The 15,617-nt window shown below is 39.3% G+C and overlaps 1 pseudogene; it reads right to left on the reverse strand.

Annotated features, from left to right (window-relative positions):
- Positions 1–14,135: 14,135 nt before the first annotated feature.
- The window catches only part of LOC150039352 (vomeronasal type-2 receptor 116-like), a 33,248-nt pseudogene continuing 31,766 nt past the window's right edge, over positions 14,136–15,617 (reverse strand).

A 15,617-nucleotide genomic window follows, 5' to 3' on the forward strand; every position in this document is an offset into this window, starting at 1 on the left:
GAAATGAGGTGTCTATATGAGGTAGTTAATTCCTGTGGTGAAGAAGGAAATCTGTACTTGAGCAAACTAATGGCTTAACTGTATCTTTAACCACCCCATCCTTGCCCTTTCCTTGGTGTGTGTGTGTGTGTGTGTGTGTGTGTGTGTGTGTGTGTGTTGGTACTAGGGCTTGAATTTAGGGTCTTAACATTGTTTTGCTCAAGGCTAGTCCTCTACCCCTTGAGGCACAGCTTTATTATTTATTTATATATTTTGGCTTTTTGGTGGCTAATTGGAGATAAGAGTCTCACAGACTTTCCTGCCAGAGCTGGCTTTGAACTGTTAGCTTCAAGGTATTACACATGTAGCTGTGTAGCTAGGATATTACAGGTGTAAGGCACCAGTGCCTAGGTTTTCTCTATCTTTTTATTTTGGGGAAATGTATATATGTATACATGTATGTGTCTACATGTATATATGCATGTGTATATATGTATGTATTTAGAGACAGTTTCCAGTGTGGCTAAAGCTGACTTAGAACTTACTCTGCAGCTGTGGCTGCCCATAAACTTGTGTGCTTCCTGCCTCAGTCTTCACCTGCTGGAATTATAAGGGTACATCACCATGCCTGGCAGGCAATCCTTTTTTATTGGATTTTTTTTTTTTGGTATTGTGGATTAAGCCTAGAGTCCTGCATTTGCTAGGCAAGTTCTATGAAATTGGTTTGCTCAATTTGTTTACCGCTTCATTGTTCTATGTGGATAGCCTATATTATTTAAGAAATCATCCATTTCTACTAGATTTTCTTGTTTCTTTGAATATAGGACCTGGTACTATTTATTCATAATTGACTGAATTTCTTGGATATCGGTTGTGATTATTCGCGTTGGGTCTCTAATCTTATTTATTTGAGTCTCCCCTTTCCTTTTTTTGATTAATCTTGCCAGGGTCTGTCAATTTTGTCGACTCTTTCCAAGAACCAACTTTTTGATTTATTAATTTTGTGTATAGTAGATCTTATTTCAATCTCTGATATTTCTGATTTTATTTTTGTTATTTCTGTTGTTCTAGTTGTTTCAGAATTAACTTTTTCTTGCTCCTCTAGGTGCTTCAATTTCTTCCTTAGGTTATTTACATGCTCTTCTGTCCTTTTAATATGGGCTCCTAATGCGATAAATTTGCCTCTTAGAACTGCCTTTGCTGTGTTCCAGAAGTTCTTTTGTGATCTCTTGATTGTCATTACATTCAAGAAAATTTTGAATTTTTTCTTTGATCTGATCTGTAACCCAGGAGTTATTCGAAGTGTGTTGTTCAGCTTCCAAGTGTTTAAATGTTTTTTTGACTTTTACAGCATTGTTCAGAACTAGTCTGACTCCACTTTGATCAGATAGAACATATGGGATTATATCAGTCTTCTTGTATCTGCTTAAGTTTTCTGTATGAAATATGATCTATTTTGGATTGTGTTCCATGTGCTGCTGAGTAATATGTAAAAAGTTTCGCTGTTGGATGGAAGACTCCATGTATATCTGTTAAACCCAGATGGGCTATAGTGTCATTTAAGTCGATGGTGTCTTTGCTTAACTTTTATTGAGCTGACCTGTCATTTGGTAAAAATGGCGTGTTGGAGTCTCCCACTATGACTGTGTTTTAGTCTATCTTGTTCTGTAATTCTAAGAGAGTTTGCTTGACGAATTTGGGTGCTCCCGTGTTGGGGGAGTAAATATTTATAACTGTAATATTGTGGGTATGAATTATACCCTTTACTAATATGTAGTGGAAGTCTTTATCTGTATGTACTGATTTTACTGAGAAGTTAATTTTGTCAGAGATTAAGATTGCGACTCATGCTTTTTTGCCTGGTGCGTTGGAGTGGAAAAATTTTTTTCCACCCTTTCACTTGGAATTTGTTTCTGTCTTTGTCTCTTGGAGGCAACATATGGATGGGTCTTATTTCTTAATCCAGTCTGCTGTTCTGTGTCTTTTGATTGGATTGTTCAGCCTGTTCACATTTAGGGAAATTATGGAAAAGTATTCGGTGTCCTTTGTCATCATTTAATTTTACTTCTGAGTTTCTTTCTCTCTTCCCCCCTTTTGTGTTTAGTGATTTATAGGTAATTGCTTCTTGATGGGAGTTCTAGCTGTTCTGCAATTTGTTCTTGATTGTTTAATATTTTTTTGTAATGTTGGTTTAGTGTGCATGTATTCATATAGCTTCTCTTTGGAATGAAATATTAGTGTTTCACCCTCAAACGTAAATGCTAGTTTTGCGGGATAAATCAGTCTGGGTTGGCAGTTGTTGGTCTTCAAAGTATGGATGATGTTTTTCCAAGCTTTTCTTGCATTTAGGGTTTGCGTGGAGAGGTCTTCAGTTATTCTATTTTTTTCTCATTGTAGGATAGCTCTTTCTTTGTTTTTGAAGCATTTAAGATCAGCTCCTTGGTATTCAGGTCTAGTGTCTTTACTATGATATGTCTAGATGAGTTCCTTCTAGGATCTTGACTGTTTGGAGTCCTGAAACCTTCAATAATGTATTTTCCCTTATGAGGTTGGGGAAGTTCTCTGCTATGATTTTGGTGAATAAGGGTTGCAGTCCTTTATCAAGGTACTCCTCCCCTTCATAGATCCCTATGATAAGAAGATTAGATTTCTTGGCTGCATCTGCCAATTTCTCTTTGGTGAATTCTCACTGATTTCTCCAGGCTGATGATTCTCTGTTCTAGCTCTTGTGTTTTATCTTCCATTCCTGATGTCCTATTCTCCATCTCAGTCAATCTGTTGCTTAATGCATCCATTTTTGCTTGAATTGTGGACACTGAGCTGGATGTCTGCTGAGAGGGTATTAATCTTTTCTTCCTCTTCTCTTTTGAATTCGAGGAGCTCCTTGGTAATTTCCTGCTTTTGTTTTTGGAATTCTGCTTTAATTTCTTTTTTCATGTCCACAATCATCTCCTTGAATAGAGTCATGTTTCATGTTTCTTCAGGTGTCATTTCTTGAGATGGTGACATCTCTCCTCACTCTTGTTTCCTTTTGCATTTTGTGTGGGACTTTGATTATTTACATATGTCATAATTCGTCGTTGTGCTTTCCGAGGCATCGAGGACTGTTGTTGTAGGTTCGCTCTGTGGTGGGTAGGTGGTAGTCTTTACTTGGTTTGGGACTGGTGGTTCTGGGAATCTGTGTATACATGTGTTTCTCAGCCAAATTAGTTCCACTGCTTACTAGGTCAGAGTTTGCAGCTTTTACAGGTGTTCAGCCTGTTTCCAGAGGCTGTGTGTGGTTGCACGGCTAGCTCTCAGCCCAACCAGTGGCCCCACAGTGTGCCCTAGGATTGAGCTGCGAGCTTTGGTCTCAGCTAGCCCCATGGATGGCTAGTTTTCCTGCTCTGTTCCTAGGGTTGGGGCCCTCCCAAGGCCCTGGTGGTTGGGATTTTCCTGGAGCTCTCAGCTAAATCAGTCCGACTGGTTTCTGTCCTCTTCCCAGGGGCTGGGCCCAGCTGAGGACATGGGCTCTGAGGGAGGAGCTGGGCCTTTCTGGCTCTCAGAGGGCAAGCTCGACCCCTGATGGTCTGCCCTTCAATTCCCTGCTGTGTTTCAGCTGCTTTGGCTGAGAGTCTTTTTGTGACTCTTGGGTTGCCCCTCAATGTTGTCTTGCTGGAGGCACCCAAGAGTAGGGCCCCCCTCTTTGGTTTGGGGCATTCAGATGACTGCTCCTAGATTCCCATACACTGCCACCCATTGTTGGAAGGAAGGGTCTCAGCCCCCCACAGTCTCCAGTTTCAATGGCCTGGGAGAGGAGGCTGTTGGGTAGGTGGGAGCAGGGACACCTCTGCCCCCTTTGGTGGGGTGCTAGGTCTTAGAGCCCACCCAACTGTCAGTCTCCAGTCAATGGCTAGGGGAAGGGACCTGTTGGGGGAATGGACAGGATTCTGTATTCCTTCCCCCCTGCACTTGCCAGTCTTTCTTGGGAAGGGTGGGAGGGGTCTGGGTTAAGTCCTGTAGCTTGCCACCAGCTCTGCTTTCCCGATGGCTTTGGGGAACCCACTGGACTGATTACTCATCTCAGTTTGGCTGTGAGCTGCTCTGCTGTGTTAGAGGGTCGTTTACCTCCCCTTTGGTTTCCACCGCCATCTGTGCTGCTAATGTCAGGACTGTGTGGGTTCCTGTGTCTGGATTCTGCTGCTTGCTGGCGTTGGTGGAGGATGGGGCTCCCTGGGGCAGCGCCCTCTGCTGAGGCTTTCGTGGCTTGGAGCTGGCAGCGAGGGGTGGGGGAGTGGTCCTCGTGTTTAGGGTTCTTTGAGAACATTGGATATAAGTTTCATCTGGATGTCTTTTCCAATTTGTGTACTTCTCCATTGCTTCTTGAATATGTAGTTGTGGGTTTCTTAGGCTAGTTGGCTCGTAGGATTCCCTGATTCTCCTTTTTTGTGGGAGAGAGCTAGGCTGGGTCCCTATTGTCTTGGTGCCATCTTTCTCCCTCCTGACCTTCGTTAATTATGTTTATTAATTGCATTTGTATAGCATTTAAAGGACTCTCCTCTAGTTTTGCCATTGATTGCTCCATTGCCTGTTTATATTGGGTGGGAGATGCTATTCCTTGATTTGCCATTTTTCTTGAGTTTCTTGTTCTGCCCATTTGAAAACAGGTGCAAGATTAATACTGCAGAAGATTGCAACTTTTAAGATATAACCAACCTAGACCTCTTTAGCTGGCCAGACAATAGATGCTCAAATTTTAGATTGGTATTAGCACTCTCTCTCTCTTTTTGTGCACTGACAGGCAAATCCAATATCACCATCCATCACCATTTTACGACCAAAAAAATCAATCCTTCAGTCCAATCTCTATTGTATTTAAGGCCATCTGGACCTACGGTATAATTGAAAACCTAGATATATAGGATTGCTTAACAGGCATCAGTTGTAGATCCATGCACTATAAAAGTTGAATGATGAACACAGAACCAAAGATAGAAAAATAGTACGAAAGACAAGAGGCGAGGTAAGAAAAGAGTAATGTAGGAGTGTAACATTAATATAGTAATGAAGAAAAGGGATAGTGTAAGGATAACTGACCGAAGTTGGTAGAAAATTAAAATAGTTGAGTACAAAATTTAGAAAAAATAAAACTTATAAAAATAAGAAGAGTAATAAGAAGAATATATAGAGAAAAGAGGAAGGTATATATAGGAGAGCTCATTGATAAAAATTTTAAAAAGTAAAAATAAACAAAAAAGAAAAATAAAAACATAAAAAAGGTGGGGGGACATCAGATACAATTGTGAGTTCTTAGACAAGAAATGCTAGGGTAAAGAACCAACAGATTAAAAAGCAGGTGACTGTATCAATATAAATATCATTTGTATCCAGTCTCTACCCAGTGCTGTCACTATGTTTCTAGGAACGACCACAATGATGGAAGGAAAGCAGGCAGGGAGGTTTGGGTGGGGGGAAAAGGAAATAATCATAACATTAAAAAAAGCAGGTGGAGGTAAAATGGAAAAAAAAGAACATTAAAAATGCAAATGAAATACAGTAGAAAAAAGGAAAACAAGAAAAAAAGAGAAAAAAAGGGTATTCTTCAGTTTGTTTTATTTTTTTGGGGGGTGGACAGGGTAGGAAACTTGTGTCTCCACTAAATTTGGGATCCAAACCCTTCAAAAAGTCTTTTTCTCTTCCGATTTGGCTTTGAGGTGTTTCTGATCACTTTGCTTGATTGGGCAAAAAAAAAAAGCGGGTGGAGTCACACATGGCTTTGTTTTTTTTTATTTTATTTTTTATTTATTTATTTATTTATTTATTTTTTATTGTAATTAGTAAAAGGGTTACATGATATTTGCCAGATAGAAGGTGCATTAATTCACATACATTGATACCCTTTCACATGTCTTGGTACCCATTGCCCTCCCCCCTCACACCCCCCACCCCTCTTGGTTTTCCCACACATGGCTTTGTTTACCAGGACTGTGTCCCGTCCACGGGGAAGAACTTCTTCTAGGACAGAAGGTGGCCTGGCTAAGTTGCCTCTGGGAAAACCTTTGCCCTTTTGAATGATGGCATTGTCAGCATACTTCTCAGGCTCCAGTTGTTTGGTAGGGTCTTTGTCACAGCAGTCAAGATGGCACTGCTATACAAAAGCTCTGCAGTTTAATGCAGTCCTGCTTATCCAGCATTTCTCTGATTTGTTGTGATTCTTGGTCCTTATTAAGAAAGTTTCGACCTGTGTCAAGGAGGCCTCGTGTGTCTCCTATTCCTTCTTGTAAAGTTTTCAGAGTGTCGGCTTTTACCTCCAGGTCTTTGATCCATTTGGAGTTAATTCTAGTGCAGAGTGACAAAGAAGGATCCAACTTTAGTTTTCCGCATGTGCTTAACCAGTTCTGCCAGCACAACTTGTTGAAGAGGCTATCTTTCTTCCATTCTATTTTTTTGGCTCCCTTGTCAAAGATTAGGTGGCCATAGGTCTGTGGTTTAATATCTGGGTCTTCAGTTCTATTCCATTGGTCTTCAGACCTGTTCTTGTGTCAGTACCAAGCTGTTTTGATAATTATAGCTCTGTAAGAGTCTAAAGTTTGGTATTGAAATTCCTCCTGCGCTGTTCTTTCTTCTAAGAAGTGTTTTTGCTATACGGGGTCTTTTATTATTCCATATGAAATTTTGGGTTGCCTCTTCTATTTCTTTAAAGAATGATATTGGGATATTGATGGGTATTGGGTTGAATTAAACTAAGTAGGAAGCCTACAGAGTGGGAGAAGATCTTCACCAACCATACAACAGACAAAGGCCTCATATCTAAAATATAGGAACAGCTCAAAAAATTGAATCAATCCAAAACTAATCTCCAAAGTAACAACCATCCCATGAAAAGATGGGCCAAAGACTTAAAGAGAGTCTTCTCTGAAGAAGAAACAAAAATGGCCTAGAGACACATGAAGAAATGCTTGACATCTCTGGTCATAAAAGAAATGCAAATCAAAACAACTCCAAGATTCCACCTCACTCCAGTTAGAATGGCCAGGATCAAGAAAACTAAGAATAACAGATGCTGGAGGGGATGTGGCCAGGAAGGATCACTACTACACTGTTGGTGGGAGTGCAAACTCATTCAACCACTATGGAAAGCAGTATGGCAGTTCCTCAAAAGACTAAACATAGAACTCCCCTATAACCCAGCAATTCCACTACTTGACATTTACCCAATCATCCAGAAACAAGGACACACTAAATCCACCAGCACAACAATGTTCATTGCAGCATTATTTACCATAGCAAAGATATGGAACCAATCTAGATGTCCCTTAGTTGATGAGTGGATCAACAAGATGTGGTATTTGTACACAATGGAATTCTATGCTGCTGTCAGAAAGAATGACATTGCCCCATGGAAAGACTTAGAAAAGATCATATTAAGTGAAGTAAGCCAGACTCAAAGGAACTTAGGCTCAATGGTTTCGCTCATTCGTCATAATCAGTAGAAACCTTGGACTCTCCTAGCAGAGATTTGCAATAGAGCAAAACCTTGATACAAAAGGCCATATAGTAGGACACTAAATGAAAGGATCTGTAGGATATAGAAACATAAGCCATATAATGAATGATTGTTGTTCTTAAGGTACTATGTTATCTCTCATCTCTTTTGCTGTCCCTTAGTTATCTCATATTGTACAGTATCTCACTTTGTTACCTGATATATCGTATATATTTGTATTTGGTTATTTGAAATTGGATAGGGAATGGGGGAAAACAAGATGAGTGGTGGGGGTGGCGGGGAGGGAAATGGGGACCAAGACATGTGAAAGGGTATCAATGTTAATGCACCATCTATCTTGCAAATATCATGGAACGCTTCTATTCATTACAATAAAAATATATGAAAAAAATTAAAAATTAAGAAAAAAAAGATGGCACTGCTCTCCGCTAGTGGGGGAAGGGATTCCTTCCCAATGCCATTCTGCGAGCAAAAGTGGAAACGTCTCCACAGAAGTACTCACAAATTGCTGGATTTTCTGGTTCCGTGAAGCTGGCTGGCCCGCGCCATGACCGGGTGACGGCTCTGGACTCACTCATGCTCTGTCTGCCTCTGGAGCTGGCAGGTCTGCGCTGCTAAGAAGCTCTGTCTGCTCAGGTCCTGGAGTGAGGCTTTGTCACTGTGGCAGCTCCAAGAAGCTGGCGCTGCTCCACACTGTCGCTGTCTTCTTGCTCTGGTTTGCTTTTCTCCTCTCTAACAGATCTCTGTGGTGCTAAAGCTTACTTAGGATGGATCTTTGGGTATGAACTTTTTCCTATGATGCTAGAACTTGTACATTGGAGAGAGCTCCGAAAGACTCACACTCAACCACCACCATCTTCCATCGATCCCCTTCTAATAGACTTTTGAAGTTGATATTCCTCCAGCTCTGTCCTGCTAAGGATTGTTTCTGCTATTCTGAGTCCTCTGTTATGCCACATTAACTTTTGGATTGCTTATTCTATATCATGGAAGGATGTTCTTGAGATTTTAATGGGTATTACTTTGACTCATAGAACACGTTGGGCAGGAAGTAATATCATTTTCACAATTTTAATTTTTCCCAATTCAGGAGCATGTAAGGCTTTTTCAACTTCCTTGAATCTGCTTTAATTTCTTTTTTCAGGTTTTGAAAGTTTTCATCATAGATATGCTTTACAACTTTGGTGAATTTCTAATATTTTATTTACTTATTTATTGTTATTTATTTATTTGTAGGGCTTGAACTCTAGGCCTGGGTGTTGTGCCTGAGCTCTTCAGTTCAAGGCTATTGCCCTACCTCTTGAGCCACAGTGCCACTTCTAGCTTTATGGTGGCTTTTTGGCAATGAGTCTCATGGGCTTTAGTGTCTGAAGTGGCTTTGAACCATGATCCTCAGATCTCAGCCTCCTGAATGGTTTGGATTACAGGCGTGAGCCTCTGCCCCTAGCTTTTATTATTATTAATATCATTGTTTTTTGAAGCTACTTCAGCTTCTTTTGTCTCATTATTCGCATACAGTAAAGCTACAAAGTTTTGTATATTAATTTCTTTATTTATTTTCAAATTGTATTTTATTATCAGGGTGATGTACAGAGGGGTACACATGTACATTAGTTCTTGAACATTGATACCCCTTCCCATATTTGTCTTCCATTTTCACTCCCGCCACCCCTAGCAGTCATCTTCTTTTTATCCTTCACTTCCCTATTTCAAACAAACAAATAAACATATACACAATGTACTAGGTACCAAAGACAGATACAATAACAAAGTGAGATAAAGCATAAGGGGAAAAAAGAGAAAATACATAACTTCACATAGTACATTAAGAGAAACAAATAGAAAGACAAACCTCTTGTTTCCATACCTTGGAGTTCATTTTGGGAAGCCTCATTCGATATGGCTGTATATATATAGCTTTTGAGCTGCTGTGATCCTCTGCTGGGAGTGTTGATTAATTTTATACACTGCTCTCTTGTCAAAGTTTCAGATGAGCCCATGTAATTTGGAGAGGAGTCTTTGGGGTTCTTTAAATCCTCAGTCATATCATCTGCAAAAATGGAGCATTTTACTTCTCCTTTTTGTATTTTTATCCACTTTATGGCTGCTCCTTCCCTTAGTGCTCTGGCTAGAAATTCCAATAGTAGACTTAAGAGGAATGGAGAGATTCATCGTCCTTACCTTGTTCCCGATTTTAGCAGAGATGGCTTTTACTGTTCACCTGAAGTATCATGCTGGCTGTGGGTTTCTCATACATAGACTGCACTATATTGAGGAATGTTCAGGGAACATAGATTCCTAGCTTCTCCAGAGCTATTTTTTTTTGCTAGTCCTGGGGCTTGAACTCAGTGCCTAAGCACTGTCCTTGGGTTTTCTCAAGGCTAGAGCTCTACAATTGGAGCCTCAGCATCATTTCTGGCTTTTTGTATGTATGTGGTGCCGAGGAATCAAACCCTGGTTTTTGTGTATGCTAGGCAAGCACTCTCCCAATAGGCCATATTCATAGACCCTGTGTGTATTTTTTTAATTCAGTTTTATTGTCAGGGAACAGGAAGTTCATATACAGAAGAATTACAGTTACATATGTAAGGTGGTGAGTACATTACTTTTTGAACATTGTTATCCCTCCCATGATTTTCTCCCATTTTCCCTTCCCCCCAATACACACATATTTGCACAGGTTTGCTCTAAAATATGGTCTATTTTGGAAAATGTTCTATGTGATTCTGAGAAAAACATATATTCTGGTGTCTCTGGATGGAATGTTCTGCTGATTTCTGTTAGGTCTAGTTGGTCTATGCAGTTGTTCTGTTCTGAAGTTACTCTGTTGAGTTCTTTTTCCAGATGTGGCAGTGGTGTCTTAAAGTCACCAACAATCACTGCCTTTGGATCTAGGTATGTTTTAGTGTAAATAATGTTTAATGACACGGGTGCTCCAGCTTGTGCTGTATAGATATTTAGTATGGTTATCTCCACCTGTAAGAGAGATCTTTTATTATTATGTAATAACCTTCTTGGTCTATTCTTACTAATTTATATTTGAAGTTAACTTTATCTTATATTAGAGTTGCTACCCTGGCTTGTTTATGGACATGGTTTGTTTGATAAATCATATCCCAGCAATTAGCTTTTATAATATTTCTTTTGTGAGGAAGATATTTCTCTTGAATGTCTCAAGAAAGATATGTCTTGCTTATTGATCCAGCTATTCAGTCTATGCCACTTAATTGGAGATTTAAGTCCACTAATATTGAGAATAGGATTGAAAGTTTATAGTTCCTATCATTATGTCTATTTTTAAGGGACTGTGTCCATTCTTGGTATAATTAGGTGGTACTCTGCATAGGTGTTGTATCTCTGACGTTTGTGTTGATTTTCAATGTGTAGAACATCTTGAAGAATTTTTTGTAATGCTGGTTTGGAGGAGATAAATTGCATCCAGTTTTCCTTGCTGTGGAAAGTTTTCATTTGTCCCTCAGGTAGGAATGAGCACTTAGCTGGGAACAGTATTCTTGGTTGGTGGTTACTTGTCTTTAGTGCATGGCCCAGAAACACACAAAAAATCAAAGAAATGTTCTACAAATGACACTGTATTTAAACTGCATTGCTTCTTTATGGCAAAGGATATAGGTAGCAAGATAAATAGAAAGCCCACAGAATGAGAGAAGATCTTTGCTAGCCATACAATAAATGAGGGTCTCATATGTGAAACATGCCTACAGCTCAAAAATTGAATTTCACTAAAACAAATCCAGAACAAGAGAAAGATAAATAACCACTGACATATAAGATAAGTACTTGTATCTTTTATAGCAAAGAAGAGGGATTTCCTATGATGTGCACTTTGCTCTCTACTGTGAGCAGCTGCCTCAGGCTAGAACTGTCATACCAGCACTTAAAAAGAAATGACAGTGATAGAGACAGGGACATTTTCTTTTGTAATAGGAATCAGGTAGTTTGCTAGAATATCTTGAAGTTATGTAAGTCCTTATGTTTCTTTGGTATACACATGTATTAGTGAGACACTCAGTTACAAACCAAAATGCCAAGAATATGCAAGTGCACAAGTAAACAGAACTCTCCTGGGCAGATCCTCTTCTCCCATATGGGCTCTTGGATAGTGCTGAGCTCCCTGGACATATCTGGGCTGTTGAGAATATGTGACATAAAAGAATGACACAAGGATTAGTTGGAAACAGCAACTACTACATCACAGTACTTATGCACGTGCGTGTGCAGGTGTGTGTGTGTGTGTGTGTGTGTGTGTGTGTGTGTGTGTGTGTGTGCCCATCCTAGGGCATGAATCAATGCCTGGACACTGTCTTTGAGCTGTTTTTACTCAAAGCTAGTGCCGTGTTTCTTGAGTTACAGCTTCTCTTCCAGCTTTTGGCTGGTCACACAGATTTTCCTGCCTGAGATGGCTTCACACCTTGATTCTCAGAGATCAGTCATGTAAGTTCTTATCATTACACACATGAGTATCCAGCTTGCAAACAGAATTTTATCAATGCTTTCAAAATATAGGTTTTTCAACAGAAAGTTGTCAGACTGCTGGCCTAAGGGCCTTTTAGGGCAGATCTCATGACAGTGACTCCTTCTGATTTTAATAACATCACTTCATTGTCTGCAATGACAGCTGAAATGGAGGAGATATGGGAAGGCTGGAGTAAAGAATTCACCGACTTGGAAAGACAAGCTGTCTCGAAGGAAATGGAGTCCTAGGCAGAAGAAAATCAGTCAACAGTACACAGAAGTTAACATAATGAAATTGAACGGTTCCTGGTGTAATAGGGATAGAGTTCAGTGTAGAGGACACAGAGAATGTTGATGTGTCTACCCAAACTTCTCTCACTCATTACTGTCCTCCTGACTCTCTAGCCCAACTTGTCAAGTTCATTTCTAGTGTCGCTCTGGAATTGGTTCACACTTTGTCCCAATGCTTCCGTTTCTTTCTGTAGACCATGATTCAGAGGCAAAATCCAGCCTGTTTTGATGAATAAAGTTTTACTATAAGACATAAATAATCATTTCTTATGGCTATATTTTCCTTGTTCTCTTCCTCTTCCTCCTGTATGTCTGTTTATCCAAGAAATTCTCTCTTATGTGTCATAAATTCTCTTCCTGCCTGCCTGCCATACTTCCAGTTTTGTTTCAACATATAAGTTCATCCATGTGTACATTCTCTTCATTCCTTCACTGAAGAGAAAGGAGTGTTGTCTAAGTTCACTGAAATCTCATCTGAGAAGAAATTAGCAAGGAATGCAAAATGGTACGCAAAAGCACTGCAATCTAATATTCTCCCAATATTTGTCACAAAATGAGGACTCATATTTTAATGAATAATATGAAAATAGTCCTAATAATGAAATTCCTCATATAAATAAGATCATGGAAAAATCTCAATATAAACTAATAAGTATTTTGATCATATATTGATTAACATACTGAGTTACTAGACATACATGCAGTATAATTACATTTTCATTTGTTAACTATATGCCTTCAAAAATAATATGGACACAATATGTTTGCAACATATTTTTATATTTTGTATGACATATTTATTTAATAGAAATATACAGTTTTTTAATTAGAAATATAAACATGAAAAGAGTTCAAAGTCAGCCTAACCTGGAAAGTTCATGAGACTATTATTTCTACTTCAACACAAACAAGCTAGAAATAGATTTCTGGTCATGGTAATGGAGCCTTAAGTGCATAAGCTAAGGCAACAAGTTTAAGGATACATGAATACTTTTAAATAGTAACAGAAGAATCATGGGAACAAAATCCAACAGACAATAAATGATTGCAACTGTGTCCATATTTCATAAATATGTAATTTTGTAGAAGTAGTAAACTCAGTAAATCAACATATTTGAAACAATAACTGTTTTCCTTATCAAATTAAGAGATTTTGAATGTGACGGTTAAAAATGCTCATGCTTCAACAAATTGTAAATGTGGCACCATTACAAGACATGCTCTCATGTATATTTAATGAACACATTTCTATATACCAAATAAGGAAGAGTTATTAAATAACAATAAATTAGAAGGCCTGTCCAGGAAAAGAAGAGCAGTCTATGATGTATTACATACTTTAACCTTAACAGAAATTCAAATATTTTATACATTGTAATCCTAAAATGAAGACTATTCTTGGAGTGTATGGACACAAGGAGATATCCAGACAGACATGCAGAAAAAAGGCCCAGAAAAGACACTCAAGATTAATACAAAAGGAAAATCCATGACTTAAAATATAGAACTTTTGAACAAAACAATCTCTTAAGGACCATACCGAAAAGTAAAACTTTGTGAAGAGGAAAATTTTAAGGAAATGTATTAGATATCTATACGGCAGAGAACTCTGCAGAATGGAATTTGCCATAATGGAAAATTTAGAAAACTGAGAATAGACAACATTGAAAATTAACATAGGAGAGGAAGAGAAGATCAAGTGCAGGGTAAATAGGAGGAATAAAAATTATATAAAAGTATTTGAATTTAAATTGTGATCACCGCCACATGTGTATAAAACTGCCTGAAAATTGAGAAATAGATTCTTACTCAGTGAACTAAATATCCCAAAATACAAACTAACAATGGAAAATCCTGAATATTTAAACCGCACAATCTATACATCATGAGTTTAATCATAAGAAAGCTAATGTCTACTACTATGTCTTTTATCCCTGAAGCCATGCAGAGACATTTTATGGGGTATTAACATGATAATGTAACACTTTGGGGCAAAAATGCAGCCCAGGAGGCCTGCCCCAGAGGCCAAGATGGAGAAGACCTCCACAGCCACCATCACTTTCCCCTTGGCACTGTGGTAGACAGGCAGGAAGGTGAGCCACACACTGCAGAACACCAGCATGCTGAAGGTCAGGAACCTGGCCTCATTGAAGGTGTCAGGCAGGTTCCTGGCCAGAAAAGCTGCCATGAAGCTGGCCAGGGCCAGGGAGCCCAGGTATCCCAGGACACAGTAGAAGGCAGTGAGGGAGCCCTTGTTGCACAGGATGATGATGTGGCCATGTTCAGAGTGTGCATCTGTGTCCACAAAGGGAGGAGAGCTTCCCAGACAGAGGCCACACAGACTCAACTGGATGAGGGTGCAGATGGGGATGATGAGATTAGGAGCCCCAGACACCAGCAGCCGCCTCATCCTTCTCCCTGGACAAGTGGCCTTGAAGGCCAGGACCACAGTCAGCGTTTTGGCCAACACTGTGGAAACAGCCACCATGAACACAACTCCAAATGTGATCTGCTGCAGGATACAGGTGACTGTGTTGGGTCGGCCAATAAAGAGCAAGGCACAGAGGAAACAGAAGATGAGGGAGATGAGCAGGATGTAGCTGAGAGCCCGGTTATTGGCCTTGACAATGGCAGTGTCTTGGTGTTTCACAAACATCCCCAGAACAGCAGCAGTGAGCATAGAGAAGCAAAGAGCCATGCAGGCCAGAGCCATGCCCAAGGGATCTCCAAAAGCCAGGAAACTTGCAGCTCTCAGGAGGCACTGATCTCTCTGTGTGTTGGCATACTGATGATCTGCACACATCACACACTGCTCCATATCTGGAGAGAAGTGTAATCTGCCATTAATCAATATTGTGGGCTTCATTTTCTTCAAAGAAATTTGGAAAGTATTCATTAGATATAGTCCTGATATGTCAGTATTTCCTATTATAAAAGCATTTCAGTTTCTTTTCTAAACCATAAACACCCCCCTTAGATATTCTTCTTTTTTCAGAGTTTTTGTTCAACTTGCTTTTTCCTTCATTGACTATTCCTTGTATTTATAATGTGCCTTTGGGATATCCTAATCTCCTAACTGCTATTTTCTACACATTTTCTCACATACTTTAACATGTGGAGCTCTGTGTTGTTCTGCAATCTAATTGAAAATTTTAAACAATACAGATTATGTATATGTAACATGTTAATTTTATCCCTGTGGCACATACTTGAATTCTTCTCATTATATTTTCATTTGCAATTCATTTATGAAGCTGTAGGAACAGAAAAAGTACTCTTAGATACTCTAAGACGTTTCCACTTCTAAAACTGTATCCAAATTTCCGTGCACTTGCTATGTGGCAAGTGCAGAGAGAAATATACATGTTATATTACAATGATTTGTGAA

The sequence above is a fragment of the Megascapheus bottae genome, unplaced genomic scaffold (genome assembly GCF_031878675.1).
Source record: "Megascapheus bottae isolate mThoBot1 unplaced genomic scaffold, mThoBot2.hap1 HAP1_SCAFFOLD_40, whole genome shotgun sequence".
In the NCBI taxonomy this organism is placed as follows: Eukaryota; Metazoa; Chordata; class Mammalia; order Rodentia; family Geomyidae; genus Megascapheus; species Megascapheus bottae.